The sequence below is a fragment of the Rhamphochromis longiceps genome, linkage group LG12 (assembly GCF_057381845.1).
Source record: "Rhamphochromis longiceps isolate RC_006_pf linkage group LG12, R_longiceps_female_GT1.1, whole genome shotgun sequence".
Lineage (NCBI taxonomy): Eukaryota > Metazoa > Chordata > Actinopteri > Cichliformes > Cichlidae > Rhamphochromis > Rhamphochromis longiceps.
Window position 1 is genome coordinate 2,446,760 of NC_140568.1, and position 8,323 is coordinate 2,455,082.

General features: G+C 43.5%; 1 long non-coding RNA gene across 1 annotated transcript; it reads right to left on the bottom strand.

Moving 5' to 3' along the window:
• Positions 1–3,142: 3,142 nt before the first annotated feature.
• LOC146656563 (uncharacterized) lies at positions 3,143–4,040 on the bottom strand. The gene is made up of 3 exons (XR_014913899.1): positions 3,833–4,040; positions 3,406–3,688; positions 3,143–3,278 (listed from the first exon to the last, which is right to left on the bottom strand). It is a non-coding gene; the product is annotated as an uncharacterized LOC146656563 (long non-coding RNA).
• Positions 4,041–8,323: the final 4,283 nt, after the last annotated feature.

The window sequence follows — 8,323 nt, forward strand, 5'->3', positions numbered from 1 at the left end:
AAGAGAGACAGCACAAATCGCCTGCTTGCTGAAAAGGCAAACTTTAGGTGATCTCTTTCGATAAGGGTGTTCCAAATTTCATTAGCAAGTGTTTCAAGTGTTTATTTTTTAGTTAAATATGTCGTTTTAGATAAGCTGAAAAACGTAACTTTTGACAGATTTCCTACAATCCACACTATACAAAACAGGTTTGATATGCTTAAAGACAGATAGGTGCTTGGTTTAGATTATGATGATTAGGGATGGGTACCGGTATCCGGTGCCAGACCGAAAAGCAGCGCACATTTCTGTGCTTTATTTCGGTGCTTTTTTTTTCCTGAGATGTCATACACTTTGAATTCTAGCCAATTATTTTACATTTCCAAGGATAGTAGGCGGGTCCAGGTACGTACGTTCTTTTAGAGCAGAGCTACAGATTAAAAATCCCCAAGGCCAAGAACCCGAAGAGGAGAGTCCTGGCCCCTAGCCCTGCCAGTGTAGCAGAAATGATGAGGATGATGATGCAGCAGCAGCCGTTCTTCTCTGCGTGAGTAGCTTAATGTTGTTCGTGTGTAATTTACGTTGAGTAGGCTAACCACATTATTACATTAATGCACGTAAGGTGAACTAGCAAACACCGTGGTAGTTACATGCGGCTGTCTTCTTGTTTGAGTGCAGATACTCCCTTCACCCTGGCCAAAAAGGCTAAAATGACCAAAGAAAAAGTGGGAAACAGTTAAATATGAGAGGTTTTTGGACAAAGTTTGTGTTTTTTCCATTGTTTAAGCACTGCTTCCAGCCAAGAGTGATACCATATATGCCCCATAGCTGCAGAAAATGCTAACATTGTTATCTTTTTACAAAAAAAACCCAGCTGAACATGAGAGGTTTTTGGACCAATTTTGTGTTCTCCATTCTTTAAGCACCGGTTTGAGCACCGGTATCGGAAAAAACCTAAACGATACCCATCCCTAAAGACGATAATATTTTTTTTTGTTTGAAAGGAGAGATTCCATAGTAAAACAAAGAATTTGATGTGCTGAATGTGCTCAATCAAGTGTCGGAGTTTATCAGAATACTGGGATTCTTGTTTCTAACATGTTTAAAATATCTAACATTGGAAAATAAATATTAATTTCCCCCTATGAGCAAGCACTTTGGAGACAGTGGGAAGGAAGACTCCATTTTAACAGGAAGAAAGTCACAGTTTAACTACTGCCAGCTTGAAGACCTGGCCTTCAGCCTTTAGTTCCTCCTACACCGTGCGGAGCATCGGGCAGCTAATGCTTTCCATTGTTGGCGATCAGCAGCAATTGCTTCAGCTTCATCCCAGTTAGTGCCATTTAGTAGTCTTGTGAGGGCAGTCTTTAGCGCAGGGCCACCATGTTTCAGTAGTTTGAGAGATATCTCGTCCAGCCCAGCTGCTTTGCCTCTTTTGAGTAGGTGTACCACCTTCTTCACTTCACTGACAGCAATTGGGCCGACGTTGATGGCGACGTCTGCCGCCAGCTCCACCTCGCCCGTGTTGTGCAGTTGGGCGGGTTCTGGTTGGCTCAGTGTGCCGTTGAAATGTTCAATCCACTTTTAGTCTTGCTTGGCTGATGCAAGAAGGGCTCGTCCATCCTTGTTGCGTACAGGGATGCCATGTCCACTTCGAGCTCCTGTCAGTTCGCAGACGAACTGCAGTAAAGAGTCCTGGTGTCATTCTAGCTTCTCGTGGCTTCATATCTTTTGATTCCATCTATTTACACTTTGTTGCAGTGGCAGCTGTGTTTGATCTGTCGGGCGAGTTTACTCTTAGTCTTCTTTGCTCGTTCATGTGTCCCTTTTGGGGTCCAGCGTCATCAGGTCCTGGATCAATTTCGCACTTGTCAATAAGATTCCAGGAGTGATCTGAGATTCAGCGTTCCTTGAAGCTGCCAGGTCGCCGGCACACCTTTGAGTTTGCGGCGCTGGTGATGGTTGTCTTGAATCCATCCCAGAGCACATCCAGATTTTCGCCTGTGGTTTCCTGGGCAAGGAACTGAAAGTCACTCTTGCATTGTGCAGACATCTAACATTAAAGGGGCGGGGTCGCTTCTGGTGAGATGGCAGGCGTTTCAGGCAGAGTGTGCAATTCCCAAGGAGAAGGTGATGATCAGAGCCTGCTCCTCGTGGAACACTGACATAGCTGATCTGGTCGTTAAGTGATGACACGACGAATCCTACTTCCGGGCCTAAAGTAGTCTGCGTTTACAGTTTTTCTCGATTGCTAAAACACATTTCTTGAAACTATGCCTCATATTCTCACAACAGTAAACACAAATCCATAACATCTCACTCAATTTCCCAAACATCCTATTTCCAGGTCAAAATGAAGCTCTACACTCAAAACTATTCACTCTTGCTGAAAAACCAAACTTTGCCCTCAGACATCAAACACAAGCCCTCAAAAACACACACACTACAACAGAGTTTTGCACACTGGTACAATTAATTCAAAACAATAGTTCCAAAACAATTAGGTTGCTTATGGTTCTCCCCTTCAAAAACCTTTTCACATGATAAACACAAAAGACGCAACCAATGTATGTACAGTGGCACATTTTTATTCATGTACTATACAGTACAACACACACCAAAAAACATTATTCCACCTCAGCATCTTGTCTTTGGTCTGGGTCAGGCCAGAGAATCTCATCCACATCACAGGCTATATTGGCCCTAGCCAGGCAGCGGGGGTAAAATCCTCTTGCATGCCTGATCCACCCCTGGCATGCATCTACTGATATGTCTAGGCAGGCTTCTTCCATGGCCTGAAGGAGGTGAACACGGACATAAGGTTCTCGGTCATACACTTTCCACCGTCATGCCGAAAATAACTCCTCTATCGGGTTTAGAAAGGGAGAGTATGCAGGCAGAAAGATATTAGAAAACCTTGGGTTATTGGTAAACCAGTCACGAACCAGAGCAGCGCGATGGAAGCTGACGTTATCCCACACAACAACGTAGTGAGGCTGCTCTGGCTATGCTGGTTCCCTGTAGTCCAGCTGGAACATATGTTGTCTTAAACCATCAAGAAAAGCAAGGAGAAGCATAGTGTTATAGGGTCCTAGTACGGCATGGCGGTGGAGTACCCCTCGTTGGCTGATGGCTGCGCACATAGTGACATTCCCCCCACGCTGACCAGGGACATTTACAATAGCCCGATGGCCAATTATGTTCCTCCCCCTTTTCCTTCTTTTGGTCAGGTTAAAACCTGCCTCATCCACAAAGATTATTTCATGGGGAACAGGCCGTCCTTCAATCTCAAAGATTCTCTGCAAAACACATAACACAGTAGAGTCAATCGGTACCCTGAACCACAGTTCAAGAGTGCTGAAATGGCAGCATAAACTGCCATGCTGTGATGGTACACAATACTTTATACAATATCCAAACTCATACCTGAACATATTCCACACGTTGGTTTTTCACTCTGTCAGAGTTTCGTTCGAAAGGGACTCGGTATGCCTGTTTCATCTGGAATTGATTCTTTCGGAGGATGCGGTCAATTGTGGAGAGGCTGATGGCATTTATGCCTCGAAAAAGATGATCATCCTCAATCACTCTCCTTTGAATCTCTTGCAGGCGGATTACATTATTTGCAATTACCATGTTTACAAGTTCCCTCTCTTGCCCCTCCGACAAAAGCCTTAACCTGCCTCCACCAGGTGGTCGTCTCTGTGTCCTACAAAAATAGAAGCACTCATTACTGTAACTGTCACACATTCATTTTACAGGCAAATAATGGAAACATACTGAAACTCAAGACACATAAGTTCAGTAACTTAAACGTTACTGTACAAAGCAGTCTTACTGCAAGTACACCTACCTGTTTTCCTCCCTGAAGGTTCTGATGATGGAGGCAACAGTGAAGCGACTCAAATTTGGTTGTACTCGTTGCCCAGCCTCCCTCATAGTCATCCCATGGACAAGGACATGGTCAACTAAAGTGGCTCGAATTTCATCCGAGACTGACTGTCTTCTTGCCCTTGCTCTTCCCCTTCCTTGTCGCCGTCGTTCTCCACCTCCACCTCCTTCACCACCTCCTCCTCCTCTTCCACCACGTCCTCCTCTTTCACCACGTCCTCCTCTTTCACCACGTCCTCTTCCTCCACCACGTCCTCTTCCTCCACCACGTCCTCCTCTTTCACCATGTCCTCTTCCTCCACCACGTCCTCCTCCTTCACCACGTCCTCTTTCTCCACCACGTCCTCTTCCTTTGCATCTCTTTGGATCCATTGTTTCAAATCTGAATGAGCTGACTTTGGCCCTTTTATCTATCCATCGCAGGTTCTGATTGGTGTGTGCTAAATTTTGACTCCTAGTGTTTCCACCTGGTTAATTGTGTGCTAATTGAGCTCAAGCTATGCTGACTTAAGTTAACATTATTGCATGCTAGTGCTTTCTAAATGACTACATGGTGTAAGCACTGTAAAATGTAGGGATTTGTGTGTAGAGTTTTACAGTAACAGTTCACCAAATTTGAGTGATGTGTCAAAGCAGGGAATAGTGTTTATAGTTCAGGGAAATGGGTGAGCTTTTTGAACAATAGCGTTACGGTTTTGAAATTTTAGTTTAGAGGCCTGGTTATAGTGTTTAGGCAATCGAGAAAAACTGTAATATGGCTTTTGTGTTGTTAACATGTTTAATGTTTTGTATTTTCTTCTATTTGATCTCAAAAAGCTCCTAAAACAGTCAGTGATCACTGTTGACCTCCCTCGGCTTTTATTACCGCTAATCATTTATTTAAGCTCAGTTTTTAAAACCTTAGGATGTAACTACAGCCCAGCCCATGCAGCAGTATATGAATGACTAACCTCGTATTGTGGATGGATTATCTCAGTTGTTCTCCTGGCTGAAGTTTGGTCCTTTTACAGCATCCTGCCATGCGATTACATTTGTTCCTGACCACCGAGAACACTCACGTTAACTTTTATCGAGTGGAAAAAAAATTAGCTTGTTTATATTATGCTAACATAGCTGTGTTAGCTAGCGGTCACGTAGCACATCATTATATACCAGCTAGCCAAACTTCAGTAACCCTACAAACATCACTGCTGTTTAGTTTTCTGTCTTCATTTATGCTGGAAGTGATAGCAGAGCTGTACGTTTTAATTTGTTTCCAAAACCCCGCAGTCAGGACATGCTATATTGTATTTAGATAGAAGCTAGCGAGCTAACTCCCTGCTAACTTCTAACTCCGTTAAATGTCATAAATTCCGTTTTCATGGATGCCTGGATGTTAAACTCAATTGTTACACCTGGTAGAGCAGAACGCTGATCATTTTATTACAGATGAAAGACTTTAGACAGTTTTTCAACTCTCAGTAATGCCATAGTGATCGTTTGATATATGGACCTGCAGCGGAGTTTAGGCCCAGACATGGCTAGTGACGTCAGACTTAACGACCGGATAACTGATGGCCAGTGAAAGGAGATGCACACATAGTCAATCTCGTTTGCATATCTACTGCCCAGGGCTCTCCATGTTGCGTTGTGGATGCACTTATGATTGAAGAAGGTGTTCTTGATGACCAATCGATATGATGTGCAAAAAGAAATCATCTGATGAATAGCTAGCTTCAAAAAGGTTTTATTTGTTTTTTGTTAATAGAACAACAAACTATTTCTCCAGGATAAATGATTATCTTCTAAATTAGTGAGATACCATTTCCTCTCCAGCTTACAAGTTATCTACTTTGAGTTTTACAAGAGAGTTAAGTACTTCTGATTTGAGCCCTTCATTTTCAGAGGAGCTACAGTATCCAGAGTCATGCACAGTGAAGATGTTAAAGTATTAACACGATAATCAGAGTTCAGGTAACTGTTCTGCACTGTGCTGGCACATGACATGGAAGAAGAAGATCACAGTGCATAAACTATATCCTTAAATGTAGTCACAGTGCTTTAAGACATCTACTGTGATGAAATCTATTCCCCACCGCTGTGTAATTCATTATTATAAATTTAAATGTTATAAGGAAATTAGGGTTTTTCAAGAAATACTGTTAAATGTTCACTTTCTATGTCATATGTCAGAACAAGATCTAGAGTGTCATTAAAGTGGTGGATGCGTTCTTTTACATCTTGAACGAAGAAACTGAGTTTGATTATACAGGGTGGGCCATTTATATGGATACACCGTAATAACATGGGAATGGTTGGTGATATTAAAGTCCTGTTTGTGGCACATTAGTATATGTGAGGGGGCAAACTCCTCAAGATGGGTGGTGACCATGGTGGCCATTTACAAGTCGGCCATCTTGGATACAACTTTTGCTTTTTCAGTAGGAAGAGGGCCATGTGACACATCAAACTTATTGGTAATGTCACAAGAAAAACAATGGTGTGCTTGGTTTCAACGTAACTTTATTCTTTCATGAGTTATTTATAAGTTTCTCTTTGTTCACAGCCATTGACATGTCGAAGAGGTTAACACGTGAGGAGCGGATCGAAATTGTTTTTGATATCTTGTGACCACTTATAAAATGTATTTAATGTGCTGCCCATTGTGTTGGATTGTCAATGCAACCCTCTTCTCCCACTCTTCACACACTGATAGCAACACCGCAGGAGAAATGCCAGCACAGGCATCCAGTATCCGTAGTTTCAGGTGCTGCACATCTCGTATCTTCACACCATAGACAATTGCAGTATATGTGAGTTTTCCCCCTTACACATTCTAATGTGCTACAAACAGGACTTTAATATCACCAACGATTCCCATTTTATTACGGTGTATCCATATAAATGGCCCACCTATGTGGATCTTAAAATCCCCCACAAGAATTATTTTCTCTGAGCTGAGCACTAAAACAGAATAAAAGTCTGTTTAATTCAATTTTATTTATACAGTGCCAAACACAACAACAGTCGTTTGAAGGCACTTGATATTGTATAGTAGAATCTACAATAATACAACAGAGAACATACAAGACACTCTTCAAAATAAATTAATCAATATCCTTTCTATTGTGAAATGGGAGGAGGATCTATCAGTCAGCTTGAGGTGGGCAGGGGTCGTGGTTTTGTCCCACCTCAGCTATTGTAATTGATGGATGTTGGATGGCTCTGGTGGCTGCATGCGGCAAGGCTGGTGGGGTCTATGCCAGCAGAGATAAGTTCAGTGGTACCCCTGTTGCACCAGTGTGAGTCTGCGGTGGGATTGGGGAGATGGGGTTCTGGGTGCGCTCTGCCTCTGGGCTGGGGTTTTGGCTGGGCCTGGGGGCTTGGATCCCAGTTGATGTGTTGCCAAGGGTTGTGCATGGGTTCATGTGCACTGGCCTTTGGTGCACTGGTGGACGGAGCCCTCTATAAGTGGTGGGAAGTTTGTTACCATCTTTTGCAGGTGTTCTCTGGTCTTGTTTAGTCCACTCTGCAGGTGGGGGTGATCCAGGAGAGGTGGAGGGTGAACTCAACCTGGGTGTCTATTGTCTTACGTAGTCTGTGAGTTGACTGAACGTTGGGGTGCGTGTAGTTTTCCTCTGTGCCCAGCCAACATTTATATGTGGGGCCCATATGGTTTGGAAATGGGCTGAAAAATGGGCCCCATATAGGATTGTCCGCGGGTTCCGTAATGGCCCCATATTAAATGCCCATATAGGTGTTATGTTAGGAAAATCTGGGAACTAAATGGGCCCCAACTGGGAAAAGTACACAGAAACCCACCTGGGCCCCATCTTTCAAGTTTTTTGTGGGTACCATGTGGGCACCACATAGGCTAAAAAGTGGGTTTTAAGTGGGATTGTCCGCGGGTTCCATAATGGCCCCATTTAATAAGCCCATCTCGGTGTTATATTGGTAAAATCTGGGTACTAGATGGACCCCAACTGGGCAAAGTACACAGAAACCCACCTGGGCCTCATCTTTCAAGTTTTTTGTGGGTACCATGTGGGCACCACATAGGCTAAAAAGTGGGTTTTAAGTGGGATTGTCCGCGGGTTCCATAATGGCCCCATTTTATAAGCCCATCTCGGTGTTATATTGGTAAAATCTGAGAACTAGATGGACCCCAACTGGGCAAAGTACACAGAAACCCACCTAGGCCCCATCTTTCAAGTTTTTGTGGGTACCATGTGGTTACCACATAGGCTAAAAAGTGGGTTTTAAGTGGGATTGTCCGCGGGTTCCGTAATGGCCCCATTTTATAAGCCCATCTCGGTGTTATATTGGTAAAATCTGGGAACTAAATGGGCCCCAACTAGGCAAAGTACACAGAAACCCACCCAGGCCCCACCTTTCAAGTTGTTTTGTGGGTACCATGTGAGTACCACATAGGCTAAAAAGTGGGTTTTAAGTGGGATTGTCCGCGGGTTCCATA